The sequence below is a fragment of the Perca flavescens genome, chromosome 20, assembly GCF_004354835.1.
Source record: "Perca flavescens isolate YP-PL-M2 chromosome 20, PFLA_1.0, whole genome shotgun sequence".
Lineage (NCBI taxonomy): Eukaryota > Metazoa > Chordata > Actinopteri > Perciformes > Percidae > Perca > Perca flavescens.
The window spans coordinates 30,248,545-30,269,936 of record NC_041350.1 but is presented as its reverse complement, the minus strand read 5'-3'; the positions used below and the strand labels follow the sequence as shown (position 1 = coordinate 30,269,936).

Here is a 21,392-nt window from a genome sequence, read left to right as displayed (position 1 = left end):
CAAAAGAGTGGCTGAAGAAGCAGCACATCAAGGTTCTGGAGTGGCCTAGCCAGTCTCCAGACCTGAATCCGATTGAAAATCTTTGGAGGGAGCTTAAAATTCGAGTTGCCAGGCGACAACCTCGGAACCTGAATGATTTGGAGGCTGTCTGCAGGGAGGAGTGGGCCAACATCCCTGCCGAAATGTGCACAAACCTTGTCACCAACTATAAAAACCGTTTGACATCTGTGCTGGCCAATAATGGCTTTTCTACAAAATATTAACATGCTGTTTGTCCAGGGGGTCAAATACTTGTTTTTCCTCATCAGATGGTTATCAATTTTAATAAATTCATATGATGTAGATTTTTGCATTCTTTGTAAGTGGGCAAATCTGCAAAATCAGCAAGGGGTCAAATACTTATTTCCCCCACTGTACATTTTCTTTTGTTTCCTCCAAAAAGAAAAATGCACTGGAGAACTCTGCACATTTGAATACTTACCCATTAACAAACTTAGCCACTCTGGCTTTGTGCACCTTTTAACTTTGTCACACAAAGTTTCTATTACACTGGCGGGAAAAGGAACCCCTTTTAGCCTGAGTTCTCGGCGCAGAACTGCAGCCCTCAATTACCCATCATTGTCGCATGCAGTGCCAAGGTACATACAATTGACTGAGATGATGGCCTTGTTTCGCAAAGCCCTCCTCCCAAAAGAAAACACGGGATTATTAAAAAACGGTAAATTCATTAATTGATCCTTATTCTCAATGACAGGTGTTAAACTGCGCAAAAACCTCCTCCAGGCAACCATCACCTCCTGGTAAAAACCAGGCAAGTGATGGAGGTCACGCAATACATTAATTTGACATAAATTGGACTTAGACTTAAGACCGAAATTGGAAAGGACATAATTAAAGTACTTTTGTTCCATTATTCCATGCTTTACAACATATATAGCGTTGTCAGTATTAACAGGATAACTATGTATTCCATTCAATTTTATTTATAGTATCAAATCATAACAATAGTTATCTCGAGACACTTTACAGATAGAGTAGGTCTAGACCACACTCTATAATTTACAAAGCCCCAACAATTACAGTAATTCCCTCAAGGCAAGCGAGGAAAAACTCCTGAGACAGACCCAGGCTCTTGGTAGGCGGTGTCTGATGGGCCGGTTGGGGATATGATGAACAGTGGCGATAATAGTCAAATTAATAATGGATCAGTGACTTCAAATGGTAGTTGTAGTAGTTCATGTCATATCAGGGCGCTGCACGTTACAGGATGTAGCGTGGCCCAGCAGAGCATGGATGGACGTAGCAGGACGCAGCAGGGTTCAGCAGGACACAGCTGAGCTCAGCAGGGACAGCTGGAACCAGGATCTTGGTGCCAACGTTCTCCAAGGAAATACGCTGGGTGAAAAAACATAAGGACTCTGTTGAGTAAACTCCCCAGAATCTAGGATTAGTAACAAGCATTTCTGGGACGGGATGCACACAAATTGTAATAGAAAGGGAGAGGAGAGAGCAGCTCAGTGTGCTCACCTCTTTTCTGACAACACTGCTGCATTCAAAACCCATAATCTACCTCCTTTACGCATCTGGCCTCTATCCAGACCACACGTAAAGAAACTCCAGGAGTTAAAAACATACACTGGGTTCATGACGTATTTACATAACTTAGATGTTATCATACAATAATCTATCCTAGACTGCTTTAAGATCCCATTTACCACTTTCCGTCGTGAAAAATCATTATCATTCAGATGGGATAACCTCCACACATCATAGTTTATACTCTTTCATAAGATGCTTTAACACCGGCCGACTGACATCACTTTTATAGACATTAGTTGTTGCTACGTCTTGTTTTGTTAAGGCAATATTAAAATCTACCATAATTATTTATTTATATTAACCGCTAATTTTCGACACGCTATGATGCCTCCACAGAGGAATCGTATTGTCCTCATTAATTCAATTGTTGATTGTTCCTCTTGTGCCAGAACTTCCACTATAACTGTCAAACTTTGTAAATACTTTTTGTCCATGTCCACATTCTGCACATTCCGACTCACCCCTGCCTTTAACGCTCCTCCTCCCATTCCTTTCCGTGCTGCTGCCGACTGCTGCTCCTCTCCCCGCACCTCCGCCACCATGATTTCACCTCTCGTCTCTGTCGTCTCGTCTCTGCTTCTCTCCCTTCTTCGCCTCTAATTCCGACCTCCTCAGCCGCTCCTTCCCCCTCACTTGCTCCGCCTGCACTCTCACATCCTCCATCATATCCTCCTCCATTCCACCCAACTCCTGTTCATAACGGTCTTCATGCAACTCCCAAACTTCCGCCAGCCTAAAGCTGCTAGGGGACTAAAATAAAATAAAACAAAGTTAAAGCGCCGGAGGTATGGTGGTTAAAATAACACTAAATACTAAAAAACTATAAAACTGGTTTTCCCTCCAAACAAATGTGCAGCACGCTGCTCTCTCACTCTGAAGCTCAGTTGCTAGTGACGTCACACACAGATCTGGCGTGTTCAGGGTGGTATGGCCGTAAGCAATTAAAACAGGTGAACACAAGCTATTTAAAGATGGTAAAATGCAATTACACGTGTGGTATAAAGAAGGAGCAGAGCCCCTGCTGTTGAAAGTGTAGAATAAAAAGCTTACAGCACCGGGTATTCCCAGGCAGTCACCCATCCAAGTATTAATCCAGCCCTAACCTGCTTAGCTTCCAAGATCAGACGAGATCGGGCGTGTTCAAGGTGGTAAGGCCTTAAGCAATTAAAACAGGTGAACACAAGTTATTTAAAGATGGTAAAATGCAATTACACGAGTGGTATAAAGAAGGAGCAGAGCCCCTGCTGTTGAAAGTGTAGAATAAAAAGCTTACAGCACCGGGTATTCCCAGGCAGTCTCCCATCCAAGTACTGACCCGGCCCTACCTTGCTTAGCTTCCGAGATCAGATGAGATCGGGCGTGTTCAAGGTGGTATGGACGTAAGCAATTAGAGCAGGTGAACACAAGCAATTTAAAGATGGTAAAATGCAATTACACGTGTGGTATAAAGAAGGAGTAGAGCCACTGCTGTTGTAAAATGGAAATAAGAAGCTTTCAGCACCGGGTATTCCCAGGCAGTCTCCTATCCAAGTACTGACCCGGCCCTACCCTGCATAGCTTCCGAGATCAGACGAGATCGGGCGTGTTTTTTTTTTTTTTTTTTCCTTAAATTTTTATTTTCAAACATTCCTCACAATTTCAAAATTTTAAAAACCCAGAAAAGAAATACAAACCAAAAACATTTAACAAAAAACACGACAGAAAGACATCTAGAAACACCAGTCCATTGTGCAGACATCATTCCAAAACAAAAAAAACAACAAAAAAAACCATATAGATAAAGCCCCCAATAAAATGTCCAAACTCCTATAATACAATAAAGCTTTTCACAAATTTAACTTTAGTTTCCCTCCCTCATCTACCGAAAACAAAGTATTCCCACCCATAAATGCATCTTTAAAGAAAACAACCCCATTTAGAAAAAACATTTTAAAGAAAGCTTTATATTGAATGAGAAAGATATTCCACAAAATTAAACTTTTGCCCTCATAAAAGCCAAATTTCTCCTTAGAAAAATGGCTTTTCTTGCCAAACTCAAAATTAAATTAATAACTGTCGAATTCACTTGACTGCGTTTAGCTGCAATCCCAAACAAAAGAAAAAAATCCCATCCTACATCATCCTTGCATTTTAGACCACATTTATCAGACAACAAATTTTTCAAGCGAATCTTGAAATTCACAAGCTCGCAACATGACACAAATAAATGTTCAATGTTCTCATCATTTCTGTTACACACTTTACATATTCTGTCTACTGTTTTATTGATTTGATGCAGTATGATTCCGGTGAAAATTTTCCTATGTCTCAGACGAAAGTCTAAATGAAACATGGCCGGAGATGCAAAACGAATATTGATGTTTCTCCACATGTTACTTACATCCACAAGGGGGAAGAGATTACCCCACACGCCCTCTGCCGTAGGCACTTTAACAATCCTACTTTTCAAGGTCTTATACAAACCCTTAGTTTTAATCTTAACCACATCTATTTGTTTTTGACCAATACCTACTGAAAATTTCACCGGTACATACTGCGTCTGCACAGTTCTGCATTTCAGCAGATGTAGCCAATCTGGCTTCATTACAGCCTCAACCTTCTCACATAAAGCTACTATACTTCGTGGTCTAAAAGGTACACCCTTAAATTTAAGTTTCTTACATAGAGCATCCCCACTTAGATTTCCTTCCTCGTCACATATGTCTGATATAGTCATACATTTAGCCGACAAAATGGCTGCATTTTCCAACCTTCTCCCAAAAAAAAAAAAAAAAGGGTTATTTAAATAAGGCAATTGCATTACCTGTTCCTTCTGCTCACACACTGGTGTTAGATGAGGCAAAAGCCTATTCCAGGCCACCATCACTTCTCTGTAAAAAACAGGTAAGTGAAGCAGCCCCTCAAAGCTTGATGCTGGCAAAGATTTGTTACATTTGTTAAGCCAAAAGTGGACAGAACTTTATCAAAGTATCCTTCCACTTGGCCGCAAAAAAAAGAATTCAGAAATTTACCTACCAATTTGACTCTTAAAGCATCCCTTTTGGTTTCCAGATCCATCAAATTTAAACCTCCTTTATTCATATCATTAATTAAAGTTGTATGTCTTATACTTACAGCCTTTGATTTCCACAGAAAGTCATTTGTTAGTCTATTTAATTTGTCCAGCGCCCACTTTGGCAGCGCACAGGTTTCTAATACATGCGTTAGTATAGAAAAAGAAAGAGCATTTAAAACAACTACCCTACCTCTAAGTAACAGACCTCTCATTTTCCACATGTTTAACACACTTTGAAATTTCTTAATTACACTAAGCCATGTCAAAGTGTCTGCGGTCTCCTCATCCTTACCTATATAGATTCCCAACACTTTCCTTGAGGACTCCACCAGTTTAAACCCCCATTTTGCCACTTCCACCGAAGTCATACCAAAAATTGTTATTTCAGATTTGTCAATATTGACCTTTGCCCCTGAGGCTCGCTCATACAGGCGCAGGTGAGACAAAACAATTTCCATATCTGGAACAGATTTGACAAATACATTTACATCATCTGCATACTGTACTATTTTGATATTAGTATTATCACTCAACTCAATCCCTTTAATCAAAGCATCCCCCATAAGCATTGCTGCCAAGGGTTCTGCTACTAAACTATACAACAGGGATGACAATGGACACCCCTGCCTAATTGACCTACCTATATTGAAATTCTCAGTCAGGACACCATTGCACTTTACACAACTCCTGGCAGTGCTGTATAAGAGTTTAATCCTATTAATAAAAATGCTTCCAAAGCCCACAGTTTCTAAAGTTCTATATAGAAAACAATGTTCCACCCGATCAAAAGCTTTCTGCAAATCAATGCCCAACCAAATGCCTACCCCCGTTGACAAAGTCCTGACTATGTCTTTAACAGTTATGATAGAATCTGCAATGTTGCGACCCGGAATACTATATGTTTGAGTATCTCCTACCACTGAGGAAATGACATGTTTGACTCTGTTGGCTAACATCTTTGTCAGAATTTTATAATCCGTATTCAACAAACTGATTGGTCTATAATTGTCCAAATTTTTTTTTTCTCCCCTTTTTTTGAAAAAAATGTTAATCACTCCATCCGAGAATGACTCAGGCACTATCCCTGTTTTCTCCATGCCTGCAAAGACGGAGGACAAAATTGGAATAATTTTACTTTTGAAAGTCTTATAAAATTCAGACGTAAGGCCGTCTCGGCCAGGACTCTTATTATCATTTAGATTTGTGATTGCTAATTCAACATCTACATCCGTAAAGTCAGCATCACACCACTTGCTATCCTCTGGACTCAATCTCTTTTTTAAAGAAGACAGTACTCTGTTGACAGATGTAACATCACTTGTCTGACTGGTAAAGAGAGATTTGTAATACTGAAAAACTTGTGTCCTTATCTCATCTGGATTTGTTACTACCGTCCCATCATTTGTTATTAATTCCTCAATTTTTGTTGTGTCCTGATTCCTTTTTTCAAGCCTCAGAAAGTAGGCCGTGCATTTCTCACCATCTAAAACATTTTGCACCCTGCTACGTATTGCAGCCCCCCTACATTTTAATTCTTCAATTTTATCTAGTTTATTTTTCACCAAAGCATAGGTTTCTGTACAAGTTATATTTTTTTCCCCAAGAAACCTGGCTTCGCTCTCCAAAACCTCTCTCAAGTGTTGTTCAGTGACACCTTCTCTCCATTTCTTATTTTTACAAAAATGTATACACTTTTTCTTAATACGACATTTTAGTTCAAACCACCATTGCAACACGTCATCTACAAAAAACATTTCAGAAGCTGCATTGCACAGCATTTTTCCCATTGTGATTACAAAAGTCTCATCAGTCATCAAACTAGAATTTAGGCACCACATACCTCCCCCTTTCCGGACAGGCGTGATATCCAGTTGACAGGTGAAGGTGCTATGATCGCTCCACGAGTTCTGTTGGTACCTAGGTTGTTCAATGAACTTGCACAAAGGAGTTGTCACAACACATAAATCAATTCGTGATTGTTTCAACACATTGTTCACAACTTGCCTCCGTGAAAAGTCTCTGGTACCTGGATAGGACGTTCTCCAGACATCACACATGTTACAGTTCCTCATGAGCGCACCAAGTCCCTTACGGCTGACGTCTCCTTTAAAGACATTTTGAGTCGAGATATCCATATCGCTTTGAACCACATTAAAATCTCCAATAATCAATGTGTCGTTCAGACACCACTGTCTCAAGTCTTTAAAAAAGTCTGTCGTTCCTTTTGCAAATTTGATGCATAGATGTTAATAATTCTTATCACCATGTTGTTGATAACACATTCAGTTACTATTAACCGTCCTTTATCATCCTTGTGTATCAAGCCAACATCTGTTATACTGCTCATTCTGTAATAAATGGCCACTCCACATGTTTTGTTTACCCCATTACTCGCATACAGTTGTCCATGCCACTGTTGCTTCAAATTGACAAGTATTGCCTCATCCCACTTGGTTTCCTGAATGCACAGGATGTCAAAGCTAATTGTTGTTAATATGGAATCAAGTTTAGAAGCCGATCTCAACCCATTTGCATTTAGGGAGGCCAACAGCACCATTGTATGAAGCAGTATAAATTGTGTCATTACCAAATTCATTTTACATATGGAGAGGTAGCTGCCCTCGCTATTCGTTTTTTTCCCACTTTTGGGAATTTTCTTGAAACTGCCATGAATGTTTAATTGGCAGAAAACCTCCCAGCTCATAATTTTCAGCTGGCAGGTCCTCCGCCATCGCCACTGACTGGTCACACAGAGGAGTTGTACAGGTAGACATTTTATTCTCAGACATGGGAAAAGCTATATCCAGCGATCCTGCTACAGAAGAGAGGACGGTGGAGCCGATTGCAGCCCGTCCGCCTCCCCCCTTTGCTTTGCACTGGAAAAACCGAGATTACATTCTCAAATTCAACCATACTGTCTGGAACTTGGGAGCTGCTGCTGGCTGGAGCTCCACTCATCACAGCCCTCATCACAGTCAGCCCCGTCTCACCTATCATTATGTCACTCTCACCTCCTGCCTTCGGCTCATTGACAGTTTCACTCAGATGATCTACAACAGGTTCATCTCCTTCATTTGTCACGCTACCAACATGACCCTCCATATTCTCCCCTCAATTCCTAATTCTGATTCATCTTCACTTATTTGACAAATGCAATCTGTAGTTTTATTCAGACACAATTTACACCTACTCACCACATTTTGGCACTGTTTGGCGTAATGTCCCTGCTGCCTGCACTGATAGCACACCAAACTGGGACAGTCCTTTATCAGATGATCTGGATCCAGACACAAGCGACATACTTTCACTTGCTGGTCGTGTGGGACACGGAAAAAACTGTGGCCCCTGCAGCGTGTTGAACTTAGTGGAATAAGGCAAAGATTTCACAGCTCCCTCGAATCTCACCCGCACAAAAGCGAGTTCCATCCGCAACATTCGCTCCCGGCCACATCCTCCGTTTGATCGGTGAAACAGGTGTTACTTTCCATAGAAATAGTTTTTCCTTTATTTCCCCATCCGTGATGTACGCTGGTAGCTGCAAAAAAGACACCATGACTTCTCCGCGACAGACATCAGTCACATTCACCCTGGTGGAGTTGATACTAAACCCCTCCAAGATGCGTCTCTTTCCCACTGCATCACTCAAAGTTATTTCATAATTATTTGGTATTAGTCTTCTGCACGCCATTAGCCCACCACACAAAAAGACGACACCGTCCTCATTAGTTCTAGTGTCGGCATTTCCTCCTCTGCCATCACCTCCACACGTACCGTCAGGCCTTTTTCATACTTTTTATCCGCTATCTTCACCTCCACATACCTTTTCTCAGCATGTTCAATCACAGAAGGTTTCACCTTTTCCACCCCAATATCTGCTCTTTCCCTTGCTTCATTCTCCTCTACTTCCACCTCGCTCATCTCCACCTCCACCATTGTTCCCTCTCTTGTCTCTAGTTCCGTCATCGTCGGGTCTGCCTTCTGCTGCTCCTTTGGTAAAGTCTCCTCTCTTTGTGCTCCATTCTGTTCTTTTCCTTGCAGGTAAGACAGTTTTATCGCTGCTGTAGATGCGGACATCATCTTTTGTTTGTCCTGACGCTCCTCCATTTTGAGAAATCTCTCTCCACTTGACAGCACGGACAAAAAGGTAAAGCAACAAAGTAAACTGCCCCCCACACAGCCTGAGCTGTATGGGGGATAAAAATGAACTATAAACTTGATATACAGCTAAATCAAATGCCCTTCAAAACACAAAATAAATCAAAAAAAAAAGAAGCCCTTCTCAGCTCACTCCAAACAAAAGCAGCACACTGCTGTCTTCCTCACCCTTATGATGTCACACCACCAAGTTCTCGCGAGAGTTCAGGGTGGTATGGACGTAAGCAGTTAGAACAGGTGAACACAAGTTATTTAAAGATGGTAAAATGCAATTACACGTGTGGTATAAAGAAGGAGCAGAGCCCCTGCTGTTGAAAGTGTAGAATAAAAAGCTTACAGCACCGGGTATTCCCAGGCAGTCACCCATCCAAGTATTAATCCAGCCCTAACCTGCTTAGCTTCCAAGATCAGACGAGATCGGGCGTGTTCAAGGTGGTAAGGCCTTAAGCAATTAAAACAGGTGAACACAAGTTATTTAAAGATGGTAAAATGCAATTACACGAGTGGTATAAAGAAGGAGCAGAGCCCCTGCTGTTGAAAATGTAGAATAAAAAGCTTACAGCACCGGGTATTCCCAGGCAGTCTCCCATCCAAGTACTGACCCGGCCCTACCTTGCTTAGCTTCCGAGATCAGATGAGATCGGGCGTGTTCAAGGTGGTATGGACGTAAGCAATTAGAGCAGGTGAACACAAGCAATTTAAAGATGGTAAAATGCAATTACACGTGTGGTATAAAGAAGGAGTAGAGCCACTGCTGTTGTAAAATGGAAATAAGAAGCTTTCAGCACCGGGTATTCCCAGGCAGTCTCCTATCCAAGTACTGACCCGGCCCTACCCTGCATAGCTTCTGAGATCAGACGAGATCGGGCGTGTTTTTTTTTTTTTTTTTTTTTTTTTTTATTTTCAAACATTCCTCACAATTTCAAAATTTTAAAAACCCAGAAAAGAAATACAAACCAAAAACATTTAACAAAAAACACGACAGAAAGACATCTAGAAACACCAGTCCATTGTGCAGACATCATTCCAAAACAAAAAAAAACAACAAAAAAAACCATATAGATAAAGCCCCCAATAAAATGTCCAAACTCCTATAATACAATAAAGCTTTTCACAAATTTAACTTTAGTTTCCCTCCCTCATCTACCGAAAAAAAAAGTATTCCCACCCATAAATGCATCTTTAAAGAAAACAACCCCATTTAGAAAAAACATTTTAAAGAAAGCTTTATATTGAATGAGAAAGATATTCCACAAAATTAAACTTTTGCCCTCATAAAAAGCCAAATTTCTCCTTAGAAAAATGGCTTTTCTTGCCAAACTCAAAATTAAATTAATAACTGTCGAATTCACTTGACTGCGTTTAGCTGCAATCCCAAACAAAAGAAAAAAAAATCCATCCTACATCATCCTTGCATTTTAGACCACATTTATCAGACAACAAATTTTTTTCAAGCGAATCTTGAAATTCACAAGCTCGCAACATGACACAAATAAATGTTCAATGTTCTCATCATTTCTGTTACACACTTTACATATTCTGTCTACTGTTTTATTGATTTGATGCAGTATGATTCCGTGAAAATTTTCCTATGTCTCAGACGAAAGTCTAAATGAAACATGGCGGGAGATGCAAAACGAATATTGATGTTTCTCCACATGTTACTTACATCCACAAGGGGAAGAGATTACCCCACACGCCCTCTGCCGTAGGCACTTTAACAATCCTACTTTTCAAGGTCTTATACAAACCCTTAGTTTTAATCTTAACCACATCTATTTGTTTTTGACCAATACCTACTGAAAATTTCACGGTACATACTGCGTCTGCACAGTTCTGCATTTCAGCAGATGTAGCCAATCTGGCTTCATTACAGCCTCAACCTTCTCACATAAAGCTACTATACTGTGGGTCTAAAAGGTACACCCTTAAATTTAAGTTTCTTACATAGAGCATCCCCACTTAGATTTCCTTCCTCGTCACATATGTCTGATATAGTCATACATTTAGCCGACAAAATGGCTGCATTTTCCAACCTTCTCCCATGAAAAGAAAAAAAAGGGTTATTTAAATAAGGCAATTGCATTACCTGTTCCTTCTGCTCACACACTGGTGTTAGATGAGGCAAAAGCCTATTCCAGGCCACCATCACTTCTCTGTAAAAAACAGGTAAGTGAAGCAGCCCCCTCAAAGCTTGATGCTGGCAAAGATTTGTTACATTTGTTAAGCCAAAAGTGGACAGAACTTTATCAAAGTATCCCTTCCACTTGGCCGCGCAAAAAGAATTCAGAAATTTACCTACCAATTTGACTCTTAAAGCATCCCTTTTGGTTTCCAGATCCATCAAATTTAAACCTCCTTTATTCATATCATTAATTAAAGTTGTATGTCTTATACTTACAGCCTTTGATTTCCACAGAAAGTCATTTGTTAGTCTATTTAATTTGTCCAGCGCCCACTTTGGCAGCGCACAGGTTTCTAATACATGCGTTAGTATAGAAAAAGAAAGAGCATTTAAAACAACTACCCTACCTCTAAGTAACAGACCTCTCATTTTCCACATGTTTAACACACTTTGAAATTTCTTAATTACACTAAGCCATGTCAAAGTGTCTGCGGTCTCCTCATCCTTACCTATATAGATTCCCAACACTTTCCTTGAGGACTCCACCAGTTTAAACCCCCATTTTGCCACTTCCACCAAGTCATACCAAAAATTGTTATTTCAGATTTGTCAATATTGACCTTTGCCCCTGAGGCTCGCTCATACAGGCGCAGGTGAGACAAAACAATTTCCATATCTGGAACAGATTTGACAAATACATTTACATCATCTGCATACTGTACTATTTTGATATTAGTATTATCACTCAACTCAATCCCTTTAATCAAAGCATCCCCCATAAGCATTGCTGCCAAGGGTTCTGCTACTAAACTATACAACAGGGATGACAATGGACACCCCTGCCTAATTGACCTACCTATATTGAAATTCTCAGTCAGGACACCATTGCACTTTACACAACTCCTGGCAGTGCTGTATAAGAGTTTAATCCTATTAATAAAAATGCTTCCAAAGCCCACAGTTTCTAAAGTTCTATATAGAAAACAATGTTCCACCCGATCAAAAGCTTTCTGCAAATCAATGCCCAACCAAATGCCTACCCCCGTTGACAAAGTCCTGACTATGTCTTTAACAGTTATGATAGAATCTGCAATGTTGCGACCCGGAATACTATATGTTTGAGTATCTCCTACCACTGAGGAAATGACATGTTTGACTCTGTTGGCTAACATCTTTGTCAGAATTTTATAATCCGTATTCAACAAACTGATTGGTCTATAATTGTCCAAATTTTTTTTTCCCCTTTTTTTTAAAAAAATGTTAATCACTCCATCCGAGAATGACTCAGGCACTATCCCTGTTTTCTCCATGCCTGCAAAGACGGAGGACAAAATTGGAATAATTTTACTTTTGAAAGTCTTATAAAATTCAGACGTAAGGCCGTCTCGGCCAGGACTCTTATTATCATTTAGATTTGTGATTGCTAATTCAACATCTACATCCGTAAAGTCAGCATCACACCACTTGCTATCCTCTGGACTCAATCTCTTTTTTTAAAGAAGACAGTACTCTGTTGACAGATGTAACATCACTTGTCTGACTGGTAAAGAGAGATTTGTAATACTGAAAAACTTGTGTCCTTATCTCATCTGGATTTGTTACTACCGTCCCATCATTTGTTATTAATTCCTCAATTTTTGTTGTGTCCTGATTCCTTTTTTCAAGCCTCAGAAAGTAGGCCGTGCATTTCTCACCATCTAAAACATTTTGCACCCTGCTACGTATTGCAGCCCCCCTACATTTTAATTCTTCAATTTTATCTAGTTTATTTTTCACCAAAGCATAGGTTTCTGTACAAGTTATATTTTTTTCCCCAAGAAACCTGGCTTCGCTCTCCAAAACCTCTCTCAAGTGTTGTTCAGTGACACCTTCTCTCCATTTCTTATTTTTACAAAAATGTATACACTTTTTCTTAATACGACATTTTAGTTCAAACCACCATTGCAACACGTCATCTACAAAAAACATTTCAGAAGCTGCATTGCACAGCATTTTTCCCATTGTGATTACAAAAGTCTCATCAGTCATCAAACTAGAATTTAGGCACCACATACCTCCCCCTTTCCGGACAGGCGTGATATCCAGTTGACAGGTGAAGGTGCTATGATCGCTCCACGAGTTCTGTTGGTACCTAGGTTGTTCAATGAACTTGCACAAAGGAGTTGTCACAACACATAAATCAATTCGTGATTGTTTCAACACATTGTTCACAACTTGCCTCCGTGAAAAGTCTCTGGTACCTGGATAGGACGTTCTCCAGACATCACACATGTTACAGTTCCTCATGAGCGCACCAAGTCCCTTACGGCTGACGTCTCCTTTAAAGACATTTTGAGTCGAGATATCCATATCGCTTTGAACCACATTAAAATCTCCAATAATCAATGTGTCGTTCGTACACCACTGTCTCAAGTCTTTAAAAAAAGTCTGTCGTTCCTTTTGCAAATTTGATGCATAGATGTTAATAATTCTTATCACCATGTTGTTGATAACACATTCAGTTACTATTAACCGTCCTTTATCATCCTTGTGTATCAAGCCAACATCTGTTATACTGCTCATTCTGTAATAAATGGCCACTCCACATGTTTTGTTTACCCCATTACTCGCATACAGTTGTCCATGCCACTGTTGCTTCAAATTGACAAGTATTGCCTCATCCCACTTGGTTTCCTGAATGCACAGGATGTCAAAGCTAATTGTTGTTAATATGGAATCAAGTTTAGAAGCCGATCTCAACCCATTTGCATTTAGGGAGGCCAACAGCACCATTGTATGAAGCAGTATAAATTGTGTCATTACCAAATTCATTTTACATATGGAGAGGTAGCTGCCCTCGCTATTCGTTTTTTCCCACTTTTGGGAATTTTCTTCGGAAACTGCCATGAATGTTTAATTGGCAGAAAACCTCCCAGCTCATAATTTTCAGCTGGCAGGTCCTCCGCCATCGCCACTGACTGGTCACACAGAGGAGTTGTACAGGTAGACATTTTATTCTCAGACATGGGAAAAGCTATATCCAGCGATCCTGCTACAGAAGAGAGGACGGGTGGAGCCGATTGCAGCCCGTCCGCCTCTCCCCCTTTGCTTTGCACTGGAAAAACCGAGATTACATTCTCAAATTCAACCATACTGTCTGGAACTTGGGAGCTGCTGCTGGCTGGAGCTCCACTCATCACAGCCCTCATCACAGTCAGCCCCGTCTCACCTATCATTATGTCACTCTCACCTCCTGCCTTCGGCTCATTGACAGTTTCACTCAGATGATCTACAACAGGTTCATCTCCTTCATTTGTCACGTTACCAACATGACCCTCCATATTCTCCCCCTCAATTCCTAATTCTGATTCATCTTCACTTATTTGACAAATGCAATCTGTAGTTTTATTCAGACACAATTTACACCTACTCACCACATTTTGGCACTGTTTGGCGTAATGTCCCTGCTGCCTGCACTGATAGCACACCAAACTGGGACAGTCCTTTATCAGATGATCTGGATCCAGACACAAGCGACATACTTTCACTTGCTGGTCGTGTAGGACACGGAAAAACTGTGGCCCCTGCAGCGTGTTGAACTTAGTGGAATAAGGCAAAGATTTCACAGCTCCCTCGAATCTCACCCGCACAAAGCGAGTTCCATCCGCAACATTCGTTCCCGGCCACATCCTCCGTTTGATCGGTGAAACAGGTGTTACTTTCCATAGAAATAGTTTTTCCTTTATTTCCCCATCCGTGATGTACGCTGGTAGCTGCAAAAAAGACACCATGACTTCTCCGCGACAGACATCAGTCACATTCACCCTGGTGGAGTTGATACTAAACCCCTCCAAGATGCGTCTCTTTCCCACTGCATCACTCAAAGTTATTTCATAATTATTTGGTATTAGTCTTCTGCACGCCATTAGCCCACCACACAAAAGACGCACCGTCCTCATTAGTTCTAGTGTCGGCATTTCCTCCTCTGCCATCACCTCCACACGCACCGTCAGGCCTTTTTTCATACTTTTTATCCGCTATCTTCACCTCCACATACCTTTTCTCAGCATGTTCAATCACAGAAGGTTTCACCTTTTCCACCCCAATATCTGCTCTTTCCCTTGCTTCATTCTCCTCTACTTCCACCTCGCTCATCTCCACCTCCACCATTGTTCCCTCTCTTGTCTCTAGTTCCGTCATCGTCGGGTCTGCCTTCTGCTGCTCCTTTGGTAAAGTCTCCTCTCTTTGTGCTCCATTCTGTTCTTTTCCTTGCAGGTAAGACAGTTTTATCGCTGCTGTAGATGCGGACATCATCTTTTGTTTGTCCTGACGCTCCTCCATTTTGAGAAATCTCTCTCCACTTGACAGCACGGACAAAAAGGTAAAGCAACAAAGTAAACTGCCCCCCACACAGCCTGAGCTGTATGGGGGATAAAAATGAACTATAAACTTGATATACAGCTAAATCAAATGCCCTTCAAAACACAAAATAAAAAAAAAAAACACTCCAAACAAAAGCAGCACACTGCTGTCTTCCTCACCCTTATGATGTCACACCACCAAGTTCTCGCGAGAGTTCAGGGTGGTAAGGCCTTAAGCAATTAAAACAGGTGAACACAAGTTATTTAAAGATGGTAAAATGCAATTACACGTGTGGTATAAAGAAGGAGCAGAGCCCCTGCTGTTGAAAGTGTAGAATAAAAAGCTTACAGCACCAGGTATTCCCAGGCAGTCTCCCATCCAAGTACTGACCTGGCCCTACCTTGCTTAGCTTCCGAGATCAGACGAGATTGGGCGTGTTCAGGGTGGTATGGACGTAAGCAATTAGAACAGGTGAACACAAGCTATTTAAAGATGGTAAAATGCAATTACACGTGTGGTATAAAGAAGGAGCAGAGCCCCTGCTGTTGTAAAATGGAAATAAAAAGCTTACAGCACCGGGTATTCCCAGGCAGTCTCCCATCCAAGTACTGACCCAGCCCTACCCTGCTTAGCTTCCGAGATCAGACGAGATCGGGCATGTTCAGGGTGGTATGGACGTAAGCAATTAGAACAGGTGAACACAAGCTATTTAAAGATGGTAAAATGCAATTACACGTGTGGTATAAAGAAGGAGCAGAGCCACTGCTGTTGTAAAATGGAAATAAAAAGCTTACAGCACCGGGTATTCCCAGGCAGTCTCCCATCCAAGTACTGACCCGGCCCTACCCTGCTTAGCTTCCAAGATCAGACGAGATCGGGCGTGTTCAGGGTGGTAAGGCCGTAAGCAATTAAAACAGGTGAACACAAGCTATTTAAAGATGGTAAAATGCAATTACACGTGTGGTATAAAGAAGGAGCAGAGCCCCTGCTGTTGAAAGTGTAGAATAAAAAGCTTACAGCACCGGGTATTCCCAGGCAGTCTCCCATCCAAGTACTGACCCGGCCCTACCTTGCTTAGCTTCCGAGATCAGACGAGATCGGGCGTGTTCAAGGTGGTATGGACGTAAGCAATTAGAACAGGTGAACACAAGCTATTTAAAGATGGTAAAATGCAATTACACGTGTGGTATAAAGAAGGAGCAGAGCCCCTGCTGTTGTAAAATGGAAATAAAAAGCTTACAGCACCGGGTATTCCCAGGCAGTCTCCCATCCAAGTACTGACCCGGCCCTACCCTGCTTAGCTTCCGAGATCAGATGAGATCGGGCGTGTTCAGGGTGGTATGGACGTAAGCAATTAGAACAGGTGAACACAAGCTATTTAAAGATGGTAAAATGCAATTACACGTGTGGTATAAAGAAGGAGCAGAGCCCCTGCTGTTGTAAAATGGAAATAAAAAGCTTACAGCACCGGGTATTCCCAGGCAGTCTCCCATCCAAGTACTGACCCGCCCTACCTTGCTTAGCTTCCGAGATCAGACGAGATCGGGCGTGTTCAAGGTGGTATGGACGTAAGCAATTAGAACAGGTGAACACAAGCTATTTAAAGATGGTAAAATGCAATTACACGTGTGGTATAAAGAAGGAGCAGAGCCCCTGCTGTTGTAAAATGGAAATGAAAAGCTGAAAAGCTTACAGCACCGTGTTTTCCCAGGCAGTCTCCCATCCAAGTACTGACCCTGCCCTACCCAGCTTAGCTTCCGAGATCAGACGAGACCGGGCGTGTTCAGGGTGGTATGGACGTGAGCAATTAGAACAGGTGAACACAAGCTATTTAAAGATGGTAAAATGCAATTACACGTGTGGTATAAAGAAGGAGCAGAGCCCCTGCTGTTGAAAATGTAAATAAAAAGCTTACAGCACCGGTATTCCCAGGCAGTCTCCCATCCAAGTACTGACCCGGCCCTACCTTGCTTAGCTTCCGAGATCAGACGAGATCGGGCGTGTTCAGGGTGGTATGGACGTAAAAATTAATTAAACAGGTGAACACAAGCTATTTAAAGATGGTAAAATGCAATTACACGTGTGGTATAAAGAAGGAGCAGAGCCCCTGCTGTTGTAAAATGGAAATAAAAAGCTTACAGCACCGGGTATTCCCAGGCAGTCTCCCATCCAAGTACTGACCCGGCCCTAAATTGCTTAGCTTCTGAGATCAGACGTGTTCAAGGTGGTATGGACGTAAGCAATTAGAACAGGTGAACACAAGCTATTTAAAGATGGTAAAATGCAATTACACGTGTGGTATAAAGAAGGAGCAGAGCCACTGCTGTTGTAAAATGGAAATAAAAAGCTTACAGCACCGGGTATTCCCAGGCAGTCTTCCATCCAAGTACTGACCCGGCCCTACCCTGCTTAGCTTCCAAGATCAGACGAGATCGGGCGTGTTCAGGGTGGTATGGACGTAAGCAATTAAAACAGGTGAACACAAGCTATTTAAAGATGGTAAAATGCAATTACACGTGTGGTATAAAGAAGGAGCAGAGCCCCTGCTGTTGAAAATGGAAATAAAAAGCTTACAGCACCGGGTATTCCCAGGCAGTCTCCCATCCAAGTACTGACCCGGCCCTACCTTGCTTAGCTTCCGAGATCAGACGAGATCGGGCGTGTTCAGGTGGAGATCAGACGAGATCGGGCGTGTTCAAGGTGGTATGGACGTAAGCAATTAGAACAGGTGAACACAAGCTATTTAAAGATGGTAAAATGCAATTACACGTGTGGTATAAAGAAGGAGCAGAGCCCCTGCTGTTGTAAAATGGAAATAAAAAGCTTACAGCACCGGGTATTCCCAGGCAGTCTCCCATCCAAGTACTGACCCGGCCCTACCCTGCTTAGCTTCCGAGATCAGATGAGATCGGGCATGTTCAGGGTGGTATGGACGTAAGCAATTAGAACAGGTGAACACAAGCTATTTAAAGATGGTAAAATGCAATTACACGTGTGGTATAAAGAAGGAGCAGAGCCCCTGCTGTTGTAAAATGGAAATAAAAAGCTTACAGCACCGGGTATTCCCAGGCAGTCTCCCATCCAAGTACTGACCCGGCCCTACCCTGCTTAGCTTCCGAGATCAGACGAGATCGGGCGTGTTCAAGGTGGTATGGACGTAAGCAATTAAAACAGGTGAACACAAGCTATTTAAAGATGGTAAAATGCAATTTAAAGTGGTAAAAAATGCAATTCTCCCATCCAAGTACTGAAATAAAAAAGGATTTAAAGATGGTAAAATGCAATTACCCCTGCTGTTGTTGTAAAATGGAAATAAAAAGCTTACAGCACCGGGTATTCCCAGGCAGTCTCCCATCCAAGTACTGACCCGGCCCTACCCTGCTTAGCTTCCGAGATCAGACGAGATCGGGCGTGTTCAGGGTGGTATGGACGTAAGCAATTAAAACAGGTGAACACAAGCTATTTAAAGATGGTAAAATGCAATTACACGTGTGGTATAAAGAAGGAGCAGAGCCCCTGCTGTTGTAAAATGTAAATAAAAAGCTTACAGCACCGGGTATTCCCAGGCAGTCTCCCATCCAAGTACTGACCCGGCCCTACCTTGCTTAGCTTCCGAGATCAGACGTGTTCAGGGTGGTATGGACGTAAGCAATTAAAACAGGTGAACACAAGCTATTTAAAGATGGTAAAATGCAATTACACGTGTGGTATAAAGAAGGAGCAGAGCCCCTGCTGTTGTAAAATGGAAATAAAAAGCTTACAGCACCGGGTATTCCCAGGCAGTCTCCCATCCAAGTACTGACCCGGCCCTACCCTGCTTAGCTTCCGAGATCAGACGAGATCGGGCGTGTTCAGGTTGGTAAGGCCTTAAGCAATTAAAACAGGTGAACACAAGCTATTTAAAGATGGTAAAATGCAATTACACGTGTGTATAAAAGAAGGAGCAGAGCCCCTGCTGTTGAAAAATGTAAAATAAAAAGCTTACAGCACCGGGTATTCCCAGGCAGTCTCCCATCCAAGTACTGACCCGGCCCTACCCTGCTTAGCTTCCGAGATCAGACGAGATCGGGCGTGTTCAGGGTGGTATGGACGTAAGCAATTAAAACAGGTGAACACAAGCTATTTAAAGATGGTAAAATGCAATTACGTGTGGTATAAAGAAGGAGCAGAGCCCCTGCTGTTGAAAGTGTAGAATAAAAAGCTTACAGCACCGGGTATTCCCAGGCAGTCTCCCATCCAAGTACTGACCCGGCCCTACCTTGCTTAGCTTCCGAGATCAGACGAGATCGGGCGTGTTCAGGGTGGTATGGACGTAAGCAATTAGAACAGGTGAACACAAGCTATTTAAAGATGGTAAAATGCAATTACACGTGTGGTATAAAGAAGGAGCAGAGCCCCTGCTGTTGTAAAATGGAAATAAAAAGCTTACAGCACCGGGTATTCCCAGGCAGTCTCCCATCCAAGTACTGACCCGGCCCTACCCTGCTTAGCTTCCGAGATCAGACGAGATCGGGCGTGTTCAGGGTGGTATGGACGTAAGCAATTAAAACAGGTGAACACAAGCTATTTAAAGATGGTAAAATGCAATTACACGTGTGGTATAAAGAAGGAGCAGAGCCCCTGCTGTTGAAAGTGTAGAATAAAAAGCTTACAGCACCGGGTATTCCCAGGCAGTCTCCCATCCAAGTACTGACCCGGCCCTACCTGCTTTAGCTTCCGAGATCAGATGAGATCGGGCGTGTTCAGGGTGGTATGGACGTAAGCAATTAGAACAGGTGAACACAAGCTATTTAAAGATGGTAAAATGCAATTACACGTGTGGTATAAAGAAGGAGCAGAGCCCCTGCTGTTGTAAATGTAAATAAAAAAGCTTACAGCACCGGGTATTCCCAGGCAGTCTCCCATCCAAGTACTGACCCGGCCCCTGCTTAGCTTCCTAAGATCATCAGACGAGATCGGGCGTGTTCAGGGTGGTATGGACGTAAGCAATTAGAACAGGTGAACACAAGCTATTTAAAGATGGTAAAATGCAATTACACGTGTGGTATAAAGAAGGAGCAGAGCCACTGCTGTTGAAAGTGTAGAATAAAAAGCTTACAGCACTGGGTATTCCCAGGCAGTCACCCATCCAAGTATTGACCCTGCCCTATCCTGCTTAGCTTCCAAGATCAGACGAGATCAGGCGTGTTCAGGTTGGTAAGGCCTTAAGCAATTAAAACAGGTGAACACAAGCTATTTAAAGATGGTAAAATGCAATTACACGTGTGGTATAAAGAAGGAGCAGAGCCCCTGCTGTTGTAAAATGGAAATAAAAAGCTTACAGCACCGGGTATTCCCAGGCAGTCTCCCATCCAAGTACTGACCCGGCCCTACCCTGCTTAGCTTCCGAGATCAGACGAGATCGGGCGTGTTCAGGGTGGTATGGACGTAAGCAATTAGAACAGGTGAACACAAGCTATTTAAAGATGGTAAAATGCAATTACACGTGTGGTATAAAGAAGGAGCAGAGCCCTGCTGTTGTAAAAATGGAAATAAAAAGCTTACAGCACCGGGTATTCCCAGGCAGTCTCCCATCCAAGTACTGACCCGGCCCTACCCTGCCTGCTTAGCTTTCCGAGATCAGACGAGATCGGGCGTGTTCAGGGTGGTATGGACGTAAGCAATTAGAACAGGTGAACACAAGCTATTTAAAGATGGTAAAATGCAATTACACGTGTGGTATAAAGAAGGAGCAGAGCCCTGCTGTTGTAAAATGGAAATAAAAAGCTTACAGCACCGGGTATTCCCAGGCAGTCTCCCATCCAAGTACTGACCCGGCCCTACCTTGCTTAGCTTCCGAGATCAGACGAGATTGGGCGTGTTCAAGGTGGTATGGACGTAAGCAATTAGAACAGGTGAACACAAGCTATTTAAAGATGGTAAAATGCAATTACACGTGTGGTATAAAGAAGGAGCAGAGCCACTGCTGTTGTAAAATGGAAATAAAAAGCTTACAGCACCGGGTATTCCCAGGCAGTCTCCCATCCAAGTACTGACCCGGCCCTACCCTGCTTAGCTTCCGAGATCAGACGAGATCGGGCGTGTTCAGGGTGGTATGGACGTAAGCAATTAAAACAG

The 21,392-nt window shown here is 42.3% G+C and overlaps 19 non-coding genes and 10 pseudogenes across 19 annotated transcripts; all 29 read right to left on the bottom strand.

The window, feature by feature from the left end:
• Positions 1–2,642: 2,642 nt before the first annotated feature.
• Positions 2,643–2,761, bottom strand: LOC114547487 (uncharacterized; annotated as a pseudogene).
• A 104-nt stretch (positions 2,762–2,865) lies between these two features.
• Positions 2,866–2,984, bottom strand: LOC114547558 (5S ribosomal RNA). Its single transcript, XR_003691209.1, has one exon. It is a non-coding gene; the product is annotated as a 5S ribosomal RNA (ribosomal RNA).
• Positions 2,985–9,139: 6,155 nt separating this feature from the next.
• On the bottom strand, positions 9,140–9,258 carry LOC114547486 (uncharacterized; annotated as a pseudogene).
• Positions 9,259–9,362: 104 nt separating this feature from the next.
• On the bottom strand, positions 9,363–9,481 carry LOC114547546 (5S ribosomal RNA). Its single transcript, XR_003691198.1, has one exon. It is a non-coding gene; the product is annotated as a 5S ribosomal RNA (ribosomal RNA).
• A 6,135-nt stretch (positions 9,482–15,616) lies between these two features.
• Positions 15,617–15,735, bottom strand: LOC114547463 (5S ribosomal RNA). The gene has a single exon (XR_003691166.1). It is a non-coding gene; the product is annotated as a 5S ribosomal RNA (ribosomal RNA).
• Positions 15,736–15,839: 104 nt separating this feature from the next.
• On the bottom strand, positions 15,840–15,958 carry LOC114547575 (5S ribosomal RNA). The gene has a single exon (XR_003691225.1). It is a non-coding gene; the product is annotated as a 5S ribosomal RNA (ribosomal RNA).
• Positions 15,959–16,062: 104 nt separating this feature from the next.
• Positions 16,063–16,181, bottom strand: LOC114547555 (5S ribosomal RNA). Its single transcript, XR_003691206.1, has one exon. It is a non-coding gene; the product is annotated as a 5S ribosomal RNA (ribosomal RNA).
• Positions 16,182–16,285: 104 nt separating this feature from the next.
• On the bottom strand, positions 16,286–16,404 carry LOC114547550 (5S ribosomal RNA). The gene has a single exon (XR_003691202.1). It is a non-coding gene; the product is annotated as a 5S ribosomal RNA (ribosomal RNA).
• A 104-nt stretch (positions 16,405–16,508) lies between these two features.
• LOC114547462 (5S ribosomal RNA) lies at positions 16,509–16,627 on the bottom strand. The gene has a single exon (XR_003691165.1). It is a non-coding gene; the product is annotated as a 5S ribosomal RNA (ribosomal RNA).
• Positions 16,628–16,731: 104 nt separating this feature from the next.
• LOC114547469 (5S ribosomal RNA) lies at positions 16,732–16,849 on the bottom strand. The gene has a single exon (XR_003691172.1). It is a non-coding gene; the product is annotated as a 5S ribosomal RNA (ribosomal RNA).
• Positions 16,850–16,961: 112 nt separating this feature from the next.
• Positions 16,962–17,080, bottom strand: LOC114547489 (uncharacterized; annotated as a pseudogene).
• A 103-nt stretch (positions 17,081–17,183) lies between these two features.
• Positions 17,184–17,301, bottom strand: LOC114547476 (uncharacterized; annotated as a pseudogene).
• A 106-nt stretch (positions 17,302–17,407) lies between these two features.
• On the bottom strand, positions 17,408–17,516 carry LOC114547507 (uncharacterized; annotated as a pseudogene).
• A 104-nt stretch (positions 17,517–17,620) lies between these two features.
• On the bottom strand, positions 17,621–17,739 carry LOC114547583 (5S ribosomal RNA). Its single transcript, XR_003691232.1, has one exon. It is a non-coding gene; the product is annotated as a 5S ribosomal RNA (ribosomal RNA).
• A 103-nt stretch (positions 17,740–17,842) lies between these two features.
• On the bottom strand, positions 17,843–17,992 carry LOC114547475 (uncharacterized; annotated as a pseudogene).
• Positions 17,993–18,096: 104 nt separating this feature from the next.
• Positions 18,097–18,215, bottom strand: LOC114547551 (5S ribosomal RNA). Its single transcript, XR_003691203.1, has one exon. It is a non-coding gene; the product is annotated as a 5S ribosomal RNA (ribosomal RNA).
• A 104-nt stretch (positions 18,216–18,319) lies between these two features.
• On the bottom strand, positions 18,320–18,438 carry LOC114547553 (5S ribosomal RNA). The gene has a single exon (XR_003691205.1). It is a non-coding gene; the product is annotated as a 5S ribosomal RNA (ribosomal RNA).
• A 155-nt stretch (positions 18,439–18,593) lies between these two features.
• On the bottom strand, positions 18,594–18,712 carry LOC114547547 (5S ribosomal RNA). Its single transcript, XR_003691199.1, has one exon. It is a non-coding gene; the product is annotated as a 5S ribosomal RNA (ribosomal RNA).
• A 104-nt stretch (positions 18,713–18,816) lies between these two features.
• Positions 18,817–18,925, bottom strand: LOC114547504 (uncharacterized; annotated as a pseudogene).
• Positions 18,926–19,029: 104 nt separating this feature from the next.
• Positions 19,030–19,148, bottom strand: LOC114547464 (5S ribosomal RNA). Its single transcript, XR_003691167.1, has one exon. It is a non-coding gene; the product is annotated as a 5S ribosomal RNA (ribosomal RNA).
• A 105-nt stretch (positions 19,149–19,253) lies between these two features.
• On the bottom strand, positions 19,254–19,372 carry LOC114547545 (5S ribosomal RNA). The gene has a single exon (XR_003691197.1). It is a non-coding gene; the product is annotated as a 5S ribosomal RNA (ribosomal RNA).
• Positions 19,373–19,474: 102 nt separating this feature from the next.
• Positions 19,475–19,593, bottom strand: LOC114547567 (5S ribosomal RNA). The gene has a single exon (XR_003691217.1). It is a non-coding gene; the product is annotated as a 5S ribosomal RNA (ribosomal RNA).
• Positions 19,594–19,697: 104 nt separating this feature from the next.
• LOC114547544 (5S ribosomal RNA) lies at positions 19,698–19,816 on the bottom strand. The gene has a single exon (XR_003691196.1). It is a non-coding gene; the product is annotated as a 5S ribosomal RNA (ribosomal RNA).
• A 104-nt stretch (positions 19,817–19,920) lies between these two features.
• Positions 19,921–20,039, bottom strand: LOC114547481 (uncharacterized; annotated as a pseudogene).
• Positions 20,040–20,366: 327 nt separating this feature from the next.
• LOC114547497 (uncharacterized) lies at positions 20,367–20,485 on the bottom strand (annotated as a pseudogene).
• A 104-nt stretch (positions 20,486–20,589) lies between these two features.
• LOC114547537 (5S ribosomal RNA) lies at positions 20,590–20,708 on the bottom strand. The gene has a single exon (XR_003691190.1). It is a non-coding gene; the product is annotated as a 5S ribosomal RNA (ribosomal RNA).
• Positions 20,709–20,812: 104 nt separating this feature from the next.
• Positions 20,813–20,936, bottom strand: LOC114547479 (uncharacterized; annotated as a pseudogene).
• A 103-nt stretch (positions 20,937–21,039) lies between these two features.
• On the bottom strand, positions 21,040–21,158 carry LOC114547578 (5S ribosomal RNA). Its single transcript, XR_003691228.1, has one exon. It is a non-coding gene; the product is annotated as a 5S ribosomal RNA (ribosomal RNA).
• Positions 21,159–21,262: 104 nt separating this feature from the next.
• Positions 21,263–21,381, bottom strand: LOC114547526 (5S ribosomal RNA). The gene has a single exon (XR_003691186.1). It is a non-coding gene; the product is annotated as a 5S ribosomal RNA (ribosomal RNA).
• Positions 21,382–21,392: the final 11 nt, after the last annotated feature.